Below are 13,874 nucleotides of genomic sequence, written 5' to 3'. Positions count from 1 at the left end.
AACCCAGAGGCTACCAAACAGAGCACTTTAGGAAGAAGATGCCTTTGGCCTTGAACAGCCAGGAGCAGTAGGTTTGTGGTGTCTTTGTATAAACACTTTATTATGACTCTCCTGCTAAGGAGCCCTCCAGTCAGCTGCGAGCCCAGAAATGGAACCTGTATGCCCAGGCCTGCCCTTGACCACTCTGCATCAGCCTTTTCTGAAAGGAGGCTGGAACATCCCTTAACCAGTCAGAATTGGACTCTCTCAGCAGCTACCCAGTTCTCAATATGCTTTCTCTACCTTACTGCCCTCTAGCCTACACCACACCCTCATTCTCATCCTTCTCCCTGTATACAGATAACTGCTTTCTTAGAGCATTTGGGTTTTCCCCCTCCATAGTTGATCTATTGCTGCTCTACCAGAATTCCTGTGCTAACCACTTGGGTGTTCTGGTGTCAGAACTTAGAAGTGTCCCAACTGTCCCACCCAGCTTCCTCAGCTCTCCTCTTTCTCTCCTGGGTTGTTGTGCTGGAAAGATATTCCTCTTGGATTTCAGTGTGTGCAGTCTTCTTTGGGTGGAGCCCTGAGCTGCTCACAGGAGTGCTGGTAATGTCTGGCCTTCAGTGCTGCCAAAGGCAAAAAGCTGGCCTCTTCTCAGTTTAAAGCACATAGTTGGATTGCCAGGGCAGTGTTAGATGGAGGGTGGGGTGAGCAAATACCACTCTCTTCCTACAGTGTTTTCAGGAAATGATTATAAAGCAGCTATAAGTGCGAATGAAATCTAAAGAATGGATTGGCATCCTCCTCCTGCCCCCCGGAAGAAAAAAAAAAAAGATGAACACACACACATACACACACTCCTACACGCCTCTGTTAGGCTCCATCCCAGATCCACACCCTTATTGTTCTGCTGGCCTTAACTTGGTACTATTTCAGAGCAAAGAATCTTTGTTAAACTATCTCTCTTCCCTGGAAGAGAACTCAGCCATGGTCTGCTGAACGAGAGCTGAACTTGCCCATTAGACAGAATGTGGGTTCCACTTCCATGTCCTCTCCCCTCCCAAGAGCAGTGTGGGCAGAGGCATATAGATGGGGGGAATGACCAGTGCCAAGATTTAGTCCCTCGATTAGGGAGTGGGGTTTTCAGAACTAGTAGTAAAGTTTTTTGCAGAGGCAGTTGTCACTGAAAGGAATCTGTGTCATCAGCACACCTCCATTCCTTTCTTCCAGCTGCTTCTTTCTCTGTACAACCCTTTCTCCAGGTACTTTCATGGGGTTTAAGCCATGCGGCTATTAGGAGCCTTGTCTGGAGTCTCCTAAGTGGCATATTTTGCCGTGCAGAGCACAGCACCCCTGGGTTTGCCCCTCCCTTCTCAGCAGCTGTTTGCCACTGACCGAGGTGGCGAATGAGCCTGTGTGTGTGGCCAGAGTCAGTGACGAGCCTCCCACCCAGGCCCGGGGAAGCCCTTAGCCAATGTGGTTCCTGTGGCAGCAGCCAACACGCCAGAGCTCCTCATACCTTCAGGGCTGTGGTGTAACAGCCAGCTTCATGCGGTGGCATTGTTTAGTGTTGGTTGACTTGACTTTCTGTCCCCACCCTCTGTGTTTAAGGGAAACTGGCCATCGCCCAGGAAAGAAGCTGGCACTTACAGAGTGGCTTCCTGCTGCCTCTTGTAGTAGAAGCCAGGACCACCTTCCATCTCTGCCTTCCTATCCGTGTGGCAAAGGCAAAGGGCCCCTCTGTGCTCAGCCTCCCGTTGTGGGGTTTCAAGTTGCCTGAGATCAGGACGCGGCTATCTGCCAGGTTATCTGCCCAGATAAACATTTATTGTTTACAGGGACGTGTTTCAGCTGCTCTGGCTGATCCCACTGGTGAGATCTTTGAGTTTCTTGAGGTTTGAAGCCAGTATGTGGGGCTGACGTCCAGACAGAGAAGTGCTGGAGCTGGAGAGGTTCCCTGTGACTGGCCACTTCTGAGCTGGCTTAGCCCTCGCCCCCTCCCCACGTGGTGCCAGAGCCAAATTTATATCTATCAGTTCCCAGCCCTGCCTTCTGGCTATTGAAACTGCCTCTGCGTTTCAGCATTTCTAGCCTTTCAAATCGAGGATTTATATGAGCCAATGTTATGACACAAGCAGCCAAAGACTTCTTTAGGTGGCAAAACCAGCATTCTGACACTTACCCCGTCTTCCTTAATAGCTAACAAGACAGCCATTTATGAAGGCAGCAAGAATAAAGACAGATGTTCCTTTTTTAATCCAAACAGCCATGTCCACTGCGTTCACATGTACATTGTCTTTATTTTCTAGTGATTTAACTGATTGCCAACATTATTATACTGCAAACTGAAAGAATTTGATAAGGAGCTCACTTATCCTCAGGATCTAGATTCTGTCATCCTCCTCTTACTTGCTTTGTACTTGCTTTGTCATGTATCTGTCCATCCGTCTCTCCACCCACCATCAGTTTCTTTTTGATCTACATCATTAGTACATTTTTTCCTCAGTCTATCAGCATGCATTTGTTTATGTGTTTTTCTTTTGAGTTAAACCTTACATACAGTGTTGTGGACAAATACTAAGTGTACCTTTGCTTGGTTTGGCAAATGCATGTACCTTTGTAACCTAAAACCTATCAAAATATAGAATCTTAGAGTTCTCTGGTGGCCTAGCAGTTAAGGATTTGGCGTTGTGACTGCTGTGGCTCTGGTTCTATCCCTGGCACGGGAACTTCTGCATGCTGCAGGTACAGCCAGAATAGATGTATAGAATCTTATTATTATTTTCCCTTATCTTCAGCTTTACTCAAGAGTCAGTCTCTGTCCTGATTTTTTTTTTCCACCGTAGATGAGATATGCCTTTTTCAGAACTTCATAGAAATGGAATCATAGCATATATTCTCTGAGTCAGGCTTTTTTCATTTAGCATAAAGTTTTTGAGATTCTTCCACGTTGTCACGTTCATCAGCAGTTTTTCCCCTTTTGTTGCTGAGTAGTATTCCATTTTATGACTACCTCACAGTTTTTCCATTCTCTGATGGATTGATGGCTATTTCCAGTTTGGTGCTATAAGGAATAAAGTTGCCGTGAATAGTCGTACACGGATCTTGTGGACATGTGTTTCTCTTGGGTCACTGCCTGTGTTGGACTTACTGAGTCATAGGGTAGGTGTTTGCTTTTTATTGGAGACTCTAGACCTTTTTCCAAAGGTGATATCACCGTATTACACTCCAACAGTGTGTACGAGTTCCAGTTGCTCCACATCCTCATTTCAGGGAGGGGAGTGGTATATTATTTTGTTTTTTAATTTGCATTTCCTTGATGACTAATGTGAAATTTATATACTTTTTCATGTGCTTATTGATCATCAGTGTATCTTCTTTGTGAAGTGTGTGTTTTAGATCTTTTGCCCATTTTCTCTGAATTGTTTGTTTTCTTGTTACGGAGGTATAAGATTTCTTTATGTATTCTGGATACAAGTACTTTGTCAGATATATATGTTTTGTGAATGTTTTCACTCAGTCCGTGGCTTGCCTGTTTATTTTCTTAACAGGGTCTTGCTGAACAGAAGTTTTTAATTTTGATGAAATCTAATTTATCATGTTTTTCTTTCATGGCTATTTATGAGTGCTTGAAAACCCGTCACACACACTTTCTCCCCTGCCATCCCCCAACAGCAGATTCTGCTGTTAACATTTCCTATTATTGTAGCTCATTTGTTACAACTGATGAGCAAATACTGATTCATTATCATGAACTGAAGTCCATAGATTACATTAGGGTTCAAGCTTTGTGTCACACATTTTGTGGGTTTTGACACGTATGTAGTGACATGTATCCACCCCTGTAGTATCCTGCGGAATAATTTCACTGCCCTAAACATGCCCTGTGCTCCACATGTTCATCCCTCCTCCCTCCCTCTGTCTTCTCTAGCCCCTGGCAACCACTAATCTTGTATTACCGTCTCTTTAGTTTTGCCTTTTTCAGAATGTCATATAGTTGGAATCATACAACCTTTGGAATCATATATATGTAGCCTTTTCAGATTGGCTTCTTTCACTTACCGATATACATTTAAGGTTGTTTCTGTGCCTTATTAACTCATCATTTCTTTTTATTCTTTTTTCCTTCCCCCCCCCTTTTTAGGGCTGCACCCACGGCATATGGAAGTTGCCAGGCTAGGGCTCCAGTTGGAGCTACGGCCATCTGCCTACGCCACAGCCACAGCAGCATGGGACCCGAGCCGCATCTGCGACCTACACCACAGCTCACAGCAAGGCCAGATCCTTAACCCACTGAGTAAGGTCAGGGATCGAACCCACAACCTCATGGTTCCTAGTTGGATTTGTTTCCGCCGAGCCACGGCAGGAACTCCTCTTTATATTCTTGAATAATATTTCATTGTATGGATGTACCACAACTTGTTTATCCATTCCCCTCTTGAACATCCAGGTTTGGGCAGTTATGAATAAAGTCACTACAAACATTTTTGTGTGGACAAAAGTTTTTCAACTCATTTAGGAAAATATCAAGAACTACAGTTGCTAGATTATATAATAAGACTGTGTTTAGCTCTGTAAGAAACTGCCCAACTGCCTTCATCGTAGATGTACCAGTTTACATCCTGCCAGCAATGAATCAAAGTTTGTTGGGAGTTCACATCATGGCTCAGCAGAAATGAATCCGACTGTGACCTACACGACAGCTCATGGCAACGCCAGATCCTTTAACCCACTGAGCAAGGCCAGGGATTGAATCTGGGTCTTCATGGATACTAGTCAGGTTTGTTACCACTGAGCCATGATGGGAATTCCTCTCCATTTTTTTTTTTTTTTTTGGCTTTTTTTTTGCCATTTCTTGGGCCGCTCCCGCAGCATATGGAGGTTCCCAGGCTAGGGGTCTAATCGGAGTTGTAGCCACCAGCCTACACCAGAGCCACAGCAACACAGGATCCGAGCTTCATCTGCGACCTACACCACAGCTCACGGCAATGCCAGATCCGTTAACCCACTGAGCAAGGGCAGGGATCGAACCCGCAACCTCATGGTTCCTAGTAGGATTCATTAACCACTGTGCCACAACGGAAACTCCTTTTTTTTTTTTTTTTCCCCTCCTTCATTTTTAAAAGAGTTCTATAATATTGGTGTTAAACCTACGTGGTTGAACTCATTAGCATAAAATGGCTCATAATTGTAATGTCTTACTATCATTTTGATATAAACAGCTTCTGTACGTAGTGACATATGGATTATTTAAAAGTGTGTGGTTTGGAGTTCCCATTGTGGCGCAGTGGTTAACGAATCCGACTAGGAACCATGAGGTTGCGGGTTCGGTCCCTGCCCTTGCTCAGTGGGTTAACGATCTGGCGTTGCCGTGAGCTGTGGTGTAGGTTGCAGACACGGCTCAGATCCCTCGTTGCTGTGGCTCTGGCGTAGGCTGGCAGCTACAGCTCCGATTGGACCCCTAGCCTGGGAACCTCCATATGCCTTGGGAGCGGCCCAAGAAATGGCAAAAAGACCAAAAAAAAAAAAAAAAAAAAAAAAAGTGTGTGGTTTAATTTCCAAATATTTAGGGTTTTCCTGGATATCTTATTGTTACTGATTGCTAATTTAATTACATGGTGATCAGAAAGCATCCTCAGCATTATTTCAGTCCTTTTAAATTTATTGAGACATGTTTTGTGGCTTAGCACACACCTACCTTGAAGAACATATTGTATGTACAATGAAAAGAATGTATTCTGTATGTTGGGCATAGCATTTTATAAATATCAATTAGGTCAAAGTGGTTGGTAGTGTTAAGATATTCCCTATCTTTACTAATATTTTGTCTAGGTGTTCTATTAATTTCTGAGAGGGGAGTGTGAAAATCTCCAAATATGAGGAGTTCCCATAGCAGCTCAGTGGAAAGGAATCTGACTAGCCTCCATGAGGATGTAGGTTCGATCCCTGGCCTCGCTCAGTGGGTTAAGGATCTGGCATTGCCATGAGCTGTGGTGTAGCTCACAGATACGACTCAGATCTGGCATTTCTGTGGCTGTGGTGTAGGCTAGTGGCTACAGCTCCAACTTGACCCCTAGCCTAGGAACCTCCCTATGTCAAGGGGTTAGCCCTAAAAAGAAAAAGAAAAAAAAACAAACAAACCTCCAAATATGATTTTGGATTTTCCTATTCTTCCCTTTAATTATGTCAATTTTTGTTTCCTGTATTTTGGAGCTCTGTTACCAGACACATACACCCTTGTGATTGTTATACCTTCCTGATGAATTAGCCATTTTAAAAGGGAGCTCCCGTCATGGCTCGGCAGAAACCAATCTGACTAGTATCCATGAGGACACAGGTTCTATCCCTGGCCTCGCTCAGTGGGTTAAGGATCCAGCATTGCCATGAGCTGTGGTGTAGGTCACAGATGTGGCTTGGATCTGGCGTTGCTGTGGCTGTGGTGTAGGCCAGCGGCTACAGCTCTATGTTGACGCCTAGCCTCGGAACCTCCATATGCCACAGGTGCAGCCCTAAAAAGATAAAAAAAAAAAAAAAAAGATAACTGTTTTATCATTGTGAAATGGCCCTGTTTCATCTCTGATAATACTTTGCCTTGAAATCAATTTTTCTGATATTAGTATAGCCACTAATATAATATTACACATAAACTATACTTCAATAAAACAATTGAGATTTTTAAAAAAGAATAGGTCATGTTTTCCTGTTTCTTCTTATATTGAGTAATTTTGTATTTTATCCTGGAATTGTGAATGTCATGTGGATTTTGTTTTATTCCTCCAGAGGGTTGATGCTTTAGTGTATCAGGCAGTTCAGTTGGTTGGACTTAAACTGTAGTAGGTCAAACATCCATTCCATTTGTCTTTTTCTCTTTTTTTTTTCGGTGGCGGGGGTGGGGTTGTTCTTCGCATTTAATCTACATGTGTGTGATTCAGAAGTCAGGCAGGGAGTTCCCGTCGTGGCTTAGTGGTTAATGAATCTGACTAGGAACTATGAGGTTGCAAGTTCGATACCTGTCCTTGCTCAGTGGGTTAAGGATCTGGTGTTGCTGTGAGCTGTGGTGTAAGTTGCAGACGCGGCTCGGATCCTGCATTGCTGTGGCTCTAGCGTAGGCCGGTGGCTATGGCTCTGATTCGACCTCTAGCCTGGGAACCTCCATATGCCGCAGGAGTGGGCCAAGAAATGGTAAAAAGACCAAAAAAAAAAAAAAAAAAGAAGTCAGGCAGAAGTATGAGTATTGTATACATTGTGTATATACAGAATATGGGGCTTCCTCTCTTGAGCTTACCCCCTTTATAGGATTTCCTCTCTTGCTTTCTAGCAGCTGTGATTGTTCTAAGCTTTGTCCTTTGTTTCTTCAGCCTATTAAAGACTGGATTTTTCTGCAGAGTTTTAGCTGTGTTGTATGATACCGCCAACTGTCCCAGCTCCTTTTTCTGAATGTCAATACTTCTAGCAAATCTGCCTGCTTTGGTTCATTCTCTAGTGCCTTCAGGTATTTGTTTTTGTAATTTTGTCCTGGGTTTATCATTGTTATTCACAGGAAATTTGATCCTGTAGAAACTTAGTCATACTGGAAGCAGAACCCCTGCACTGGCTAACTTAGAAATTTATATACGTGTATATTAGTTCTCTTTCTACCACTTTAGGGACCTTTGTTTTCTGGAATCCATTTCACATTTTTTTGAATATCCTTAATGACAGTGAATCTTTTTTTTTTTTTTTTTAGGGCCACACCTGTGGCAAATGGAAGTTTCCATGCTAGGGGTCAAATTGGAGCTAGAGTTGCCGGTCTACACCACAGCCACAACCATGCGGGATCCAAGCGGCATCTTCAACCTACACTGCAGCTCATGGCTACACTGGATCCTTAACCCACTGAGCAAGGCAAGGGGTTGAACCCGCATCCTCATGGATACTAGTTGGGCTCTGTTTGTCTGTTCTTAAAACATAAAGTTATTTTAATTATTGTAGCTTTGTAATGTGTTTTAACACTTGTGATGTGAATTTACACATATTCCTTTATATATTTTATTGCAGTATACTTTTGGCTTTTCCCACCTACTTTATGCTTTGTGCAAACTTCAGAATAAATTTAATTCCCACTCCACCAGTATCCATCCCCCAAATCCTCATGGTATTTTAAAAATTGAAATATAATTAACATATAACATTAGTTTCAGTAGTACAACATAATGATGAGATATGTGTATATACTGTGACATGATCACAAGTCTCATTAATATCTATCACCATACAAAGTTACAGATTTCTTGTGATGAGAGTTTTTTAAGATTTACTCTCTTAGCAACTTTCACATATACAATAAGAAATATGGAACACATCACAAATTTGCATGTCATCCTTGTGCAGGGGCTTTGCCAATGTTCTCTCTAACATTCCAATTTTAGTGTATGTGCTGCCAAAAATGAGCACTTCTTATGTTATTTTGATTGGAATTGCATTCGCTTTAAAAATTTGAGGTGTTCTTGCTGTGGCTCAGTGGAAACAAAATCTGATTAGTATCTGTGAGGACACAGGTTTGATCCCTGGCCTTGCTCAGTGGATTAAGGATCTGGTGTTGCCATGAGCTGTGGCAGTGTAGGTCACAGATGTGGCTTAGATCTGGCTTTGCTATGGCTGTGGTGTAGGCCAGCAACTGCAGCTCTGATTTGACCCCTAGCCTGGGAACCTCCATGAGCCAAGGTGCAGCCCTAAAAAAAAAAAAAAAAATTTGAAGAAAATTTGACACTGTTAGAAGTTTTCTTATTAGAACAGAGTAAGTATTCTGTGGATATCAGTCCTTTTATGTCCCACAGGTTTTCATCAATTTCCTTGTGATGACTAATGGGATTTTTTTCCATTGCATTTTCTAAATAGTACTTGGGAAAAGCTGTTTTAAGTATTTGCATAGTGCTTCTATGTTTTAAAAGACATAGTAAAAAAAAAAATACAGTAGTTAGAATATTAAGGAACCGTCTTTCTAATTTTATTTATTGAATCTCTACTTGGAAAAAAATTGTATGCTGAAGTTTTAACAGGTGCCTTTTCACCAACTATTAAAATAATCACTTATTGGAGTTCCCATTGCGGTGCAGAGGAAATGAATCTGACTAGGAACCATGAGGTTGTGGGTTCGATCCCTGGCCTCACTCAGTGGGTTAAGGAACCGGCATTGCTGTGAGCTGTGGTGTAGGTCGCAGATGCAGGTTGGATCCTGTGCTGCTGTGGCGGTGGTGTAGACTGGCAGCTATAGCTCCGATTTGACCCCTAGCCTGGGAACCTCCATATTCCGCAGGTGCGACCCTAAAAAGCAAATAATAATAATAATAATAATAAGTAAATAAAAATAAAATAATCACTTATTTCTTTCTTTAATTTGATGAACCCTATTTAGGTTACACTTTAATGGTCGGCTGCATTTGATTTGCTCTTATGTTACTTAGGGTATTTACATCCACTCCCATGGTGAGCCTGGCCTCTCTTTTCTGTTTTTTCTTTTTCTGTGGCCTGGCAAGTGTATAGTGTGCAGTCCTTAAAGAGTCATTCTTGGAGTTTCCTCTTGGCTCAGAGGGTTAAAGATCCAGCATTGTCACTTTGTGGCCCTGGTTACAGCTGTGGCACAGGTTCAGTCCCTGGCCCAGGAACTTCCGCATGCTGTGGGTGCAGTCAAAAGAAAGAATCATTCTTGACTTTCTCTCTCATACTCTTACCTTCAGCCTCTCAGCTGTCCTTTCACTCTACCTTTGAAAGATATTCAGAATCCAGCCATTTAACCATTTCTACTAGCACCACCCTAGTCCAAAAATGCTTAGACTATTGATGTTGGCTCGTTCTGGTCTTTGCTCCTCTTCATTCTAGTCTCAACACATCAGCCAGAGAGATCTTTTAAGATGTAAGTTGGATTAGTTAGCACCACTGCTCCAAGCCCCTCCAGAGATTTCCTCTCTCACTCAGAAAAAATATCATGGCCTTGCCGAGGCTTACTTCCTTTCTGACCTCATCTCCTGTCACTCTCCTCCTCACTTATTCTTCACTGGCCGAACTGGCCTGTACACTCTTTGGTCGTGCCAAGCAACTCCTGCCTCTGGGCCTTTGCACTTCTGTTCTGCAGCATTCACTGTTTCCCCACTGCATAGCTGACTTTCTGACGTCCTTCAGATTCCTGTTCAGAAGCCAGCCTTCTCAGAAAGTTTGTCACCAGTAGTCTATAGAAATGAACAGTCTGCCCAGGCACTCACTGTCCCCTTCCTGGACTTTATTTCTCTTCTTAACACTTACCATGGCCTACCTGGCAGTGGGTTTTTGTTTTGTTTTTGCTTTGCCTATTTATTGTCCCCCACAACAAAAACAAGTGAAAACTTTGGTTTTATTTACTGTATTACTCACCAGTACTGAGGACGGTACCATTAATAAATATTTATTGGCTGAGTAGGAAAATGACCTGAAGGAACTTACCTGTAAAGGCATCTCTGCCTGTAGTAGTTTTGGAAAGAAAACCTTTGACACCTCTTTTTTTTTTTTTTTCCTTTATTATGTATTTTTTAAGGTTTTATTAGCTATGTCAAATTTTTAGGCAGGATTATTAACATGTAATCAAAATACATATAGTAAATCACCAATTTTAAGTGTTCAGTGGATGAATTTTGACAAAAAATATACTGTGTTGTATATATCACATTCAGGACATGAAACATTTTCATCCCCTCTTGTGTCAATTTTGTTATCTAGAAGATCTCCCATTTTTCTAAAATCTTCACATTTTTAAAAATCTCTTCACTAGTTAAAAATTAAGGATATCTTATTATATCGGCTTTCCATTTCTTTTTTTTTCTTTTTTTTTTTTTTTTTTGGTCTTTTTGCCATTTCTTGGACCGTTCCCACGGCATATGGAGGTTCCCAGGCTAGGGGCCGAATCGGAGCCGTAGCCACCAGCCTACGCCAGAGCCACAGCAACGAGGGATCTGAGCCGTGTCTGCAGCCTACACAGCTCACGGCAATGCCCGATCCTTAACCCACTGAGCAAGGCCAGGGATCGAACCCACAACCTCATGGTTCCTAGTCTGGAACTCCTCGGCTTTCCATTTCTATCTAATGATTTTTATTTTTTTCCATTATAGCTGGTTTACAGTGTTCTGTCAGTTTTCTACTGTATAGCATGGTGACCCAGTTACACATACACGTATACATTCTTTTTTCTCTCATTATCATATACCATCTTAAGTGACTAGACATAGTTCCCAGTGCTACACAGCAGGATTTCATTGTGCTTTCCGTTTATAATTTTATTTCTATGTTCTCTGGTTTTTCTTAAATTTGTTAGCAGTACACATTTTTTAGTTTCCAAAAACTAGCTCTTATATTTATTGTCTTCTAATTTTTAATCTTTTTAACCTTCATTAATTTTTATTTTTGTCTCTATTTTCTTCCTTTTCTTATACTTGTTCTACTTGTGTTGAACCTTCTGTGGTCATTTCTTTTTTATCAGTTTACTCTTTATTGTGTTACATATGCAATTACTAATCCTTTGGCTGCATTCTAATTCATGTAGATGTATACTGTTCTAAACTACGTACCCTTTGGTTGTTTGGTTTTTTTCTCTTTGATTCTGAAGTTATTGTGAGAGTTTTGTTTTTAAATTTGGATTTCTTAAAACTTTTGCTATGGAGTTCCCCTTGTGGCACAGTGGTTAACAAATCCAGCTAGGAACCATGAGGTTGCGGGTTTGATCCCTGGCCTCGCTCAGTTGGTTAAGGATCCAGTGTTGCCGTGAGCTGTGGTGTATGTAGGTCACAGACATGGCTCAGATCCCGTGTTGCTGTGGCTCTAGCATAGGCCGGCAGCTACAACTCCGCTTCGACCCCTAGCCTGGGAACCTTCATGTGCCGCTGGTCTGGCCATAGAAAAGACAAAAAAAAAGAGAAAAAACAGAAACTTTTGCTATTAATTTCTACTGAGATTTTTTTTTGTCTTTTTGGTTTTGTTGTTTTTTTGTTTTTGCTTTTTAGGGCCACACCTGTGGCATATGGAAATTCCCAGGTTAGGGGTCAAATCAGAGCTACTGCTGCTGGCCTACACTACAGCCACAGCAACTCGGGATCCAAGCCACATCTGTGACTTACACCACAGCTCACGGCAATGCTGAATTCCCAACCCACTGAGCAAGGCTGGGGATCAAACTCACATCCTTATGGTTACTAGAGAGATTTGTTTCCACTGAGTGACGACAGGAACTCCTGGGATATTTTTTAAAAGTTAATTTGAAGTGAAATGCATATAACATAAAAATTGATCATTTGGAAAAAAATAAAAATCATTATGTTAAAAAAATAAAGTGAACAATTCAGTGGTGTTTAGGAATTTCACAGTGTTGTACATCTACCATCTCTGTACTCTCGGCATTTTAATTCCACTTGTTTACCTTTCATTTTTAAAATAAATACTTTAAATCATTTTTTGTACTTATCAAGTAGAAGAATTAAATGGGATGTAACTGTCTGTCATTTTAGTTAGGATTATGTTCAGCGGCACAACACAGAAAATACCAAAATAACAGTGACTCAATAAAAGAGAGAGAGAGAGATAACCCTCTCACATGGACAAAGCCCAGAGGTTTTCGGTTTGGCACTCCATGGTGTAATGGACTGAGGTTCCTTCTTTTTTGTTGCTTTACTTTATGTGGTTTCATTTCCAAGGACCCTTCAAAGTCCAGGATGGCTTTTGGAATGCCAGCCATTTCATCTGCATGAAGCCTGTGGGAAGCAGAAACAGTTAAAGGAGGAATACAATTTTTAAAAAATTTTAATAGCCGCCACTCTCTTTAAGGGCCTTTCCTTGGAGTTCATGCACGTTTCTGCCTGTATTCTGTTGGCCAGAACTGAGTCACATGGCCAAACCTAGCTGCAGTGTAGACTGGAAAATATTTTTATTCTATGTAGACCATATGCACAACTAAAAATCAAGAGTTCTATTACAAAGGAAGAGAAGGAGAGCGGATAATGGGAGACAACTAACAGTTTCTGTGCCACCTCCCCATGCTTAAATGTAGGACTTCCTTCTTCCTCCTCTTACCACTCTTCCATCTCCTAGTGTTTAAAGGTATCAATGAGATTTTAGATAATAGTAGCCATTTATTAAAGCCTTACAGTGTGACAATGTTTAATCTTCCCAACAACCCTACCAGGGGTAGGTACTGTCATTATCCCCATTTTATAGATGAAGAAAAATGAGACCAAAAGATGAAGCTTTTTTTTTTTTTTTTGTCTTTTTGTCTTTTTTTGTTGTTGTTGTTGTTGCTATTTCTTGGGCCGCTCCCGAGGCATATGGAGGTTCCCAGGCTAGGGGTCTAATCGGAGCTGTAGCCACCGGCCTACGCCAGAGCCACAGCAACGCGGGATCCGAGCCGCATCTGCAACCTACACCACAGCTCACGGCAACGCCAGATCGTTAACCCACTGAGCAAGGGCAGGGACCAAACCCGCAACCTCATGGTTCCTAGTCGGATTCGTTAACCACTGTGCCACGACGGGAACTCCAGATTAAGCTTTTTAACGAAGGTCAAATTTCCAGGAATTCAGACCCACAATGTAGGTCCAGCTTAACCGCTATATACCCTGTGTATCTTCTCTGAAGAGTGCTTCCTGACATCTGCACTGTTTGAGGATCCTATTAACATTACTTATATAGCCTTAAATAGCTTTTACTCTTTTTGCTTTATGCCGTTTGTTTTTTAATATAATTTATCTACTTATGTTCCTGGGTTTTGTTTGTTGCTATTCTTGGTCTTTTGGTTTTTACTTTTTTCTGTTGAAATTTTCAAACATACGAGAAAAGTAAAGAGAATAGTGTCATGAATCACTGTAGCTTAAGCAGTTATCAGCATTTTGCCAATATTC

At 41.7% G+C, this 13,874-nt stretch overlaps 1 protein-coding gene and 1 non-coding gene across 7 annotated transcripts in view; one reads left to right on the top strand and one right to left on the bottom strand.

Moving 5' to 3' along the window:
* SMG6 (SMG6 nonsense mediated mRNA decay factor) overlaps positions 1 to 13,874 on the top strand; it is a 214,180-nt gene that overhangs the window by 152,488 nt on the left and 47,818 nt on the right. The window lies entirely within an intron of this gene.
* On the bottom strand, positions 8,308 to 8,415 carry LOC146398313 (U6 spliceosomal RNA). The gene has a single exon (XR_014822170.1). It is a non-coding gene; the product is annotated as a U6 spliceosomal RNA (small nuclear RNA).

The sequence above is a fragment of the Sus scrofa genome, chromosome 12 (assembly GCF_054392235.1).
Source record: "Sus scrofa isolate SSC_HxYL_T2T_F1_AM1 chromosome 12, Sscrofa_HxYL_maternal_Yorkshire_Landrace_v2.0, whole genome shotgun sequence".
Lineage (NCBI taxonomy): Eukaryota > Metazoa > Chordata > Mammalia > Artiodactyla > Suidae > Sus > Sus scrofa.
This window is presented reverse-complemented; position numbering and strand designations above follow the sequence as displayed.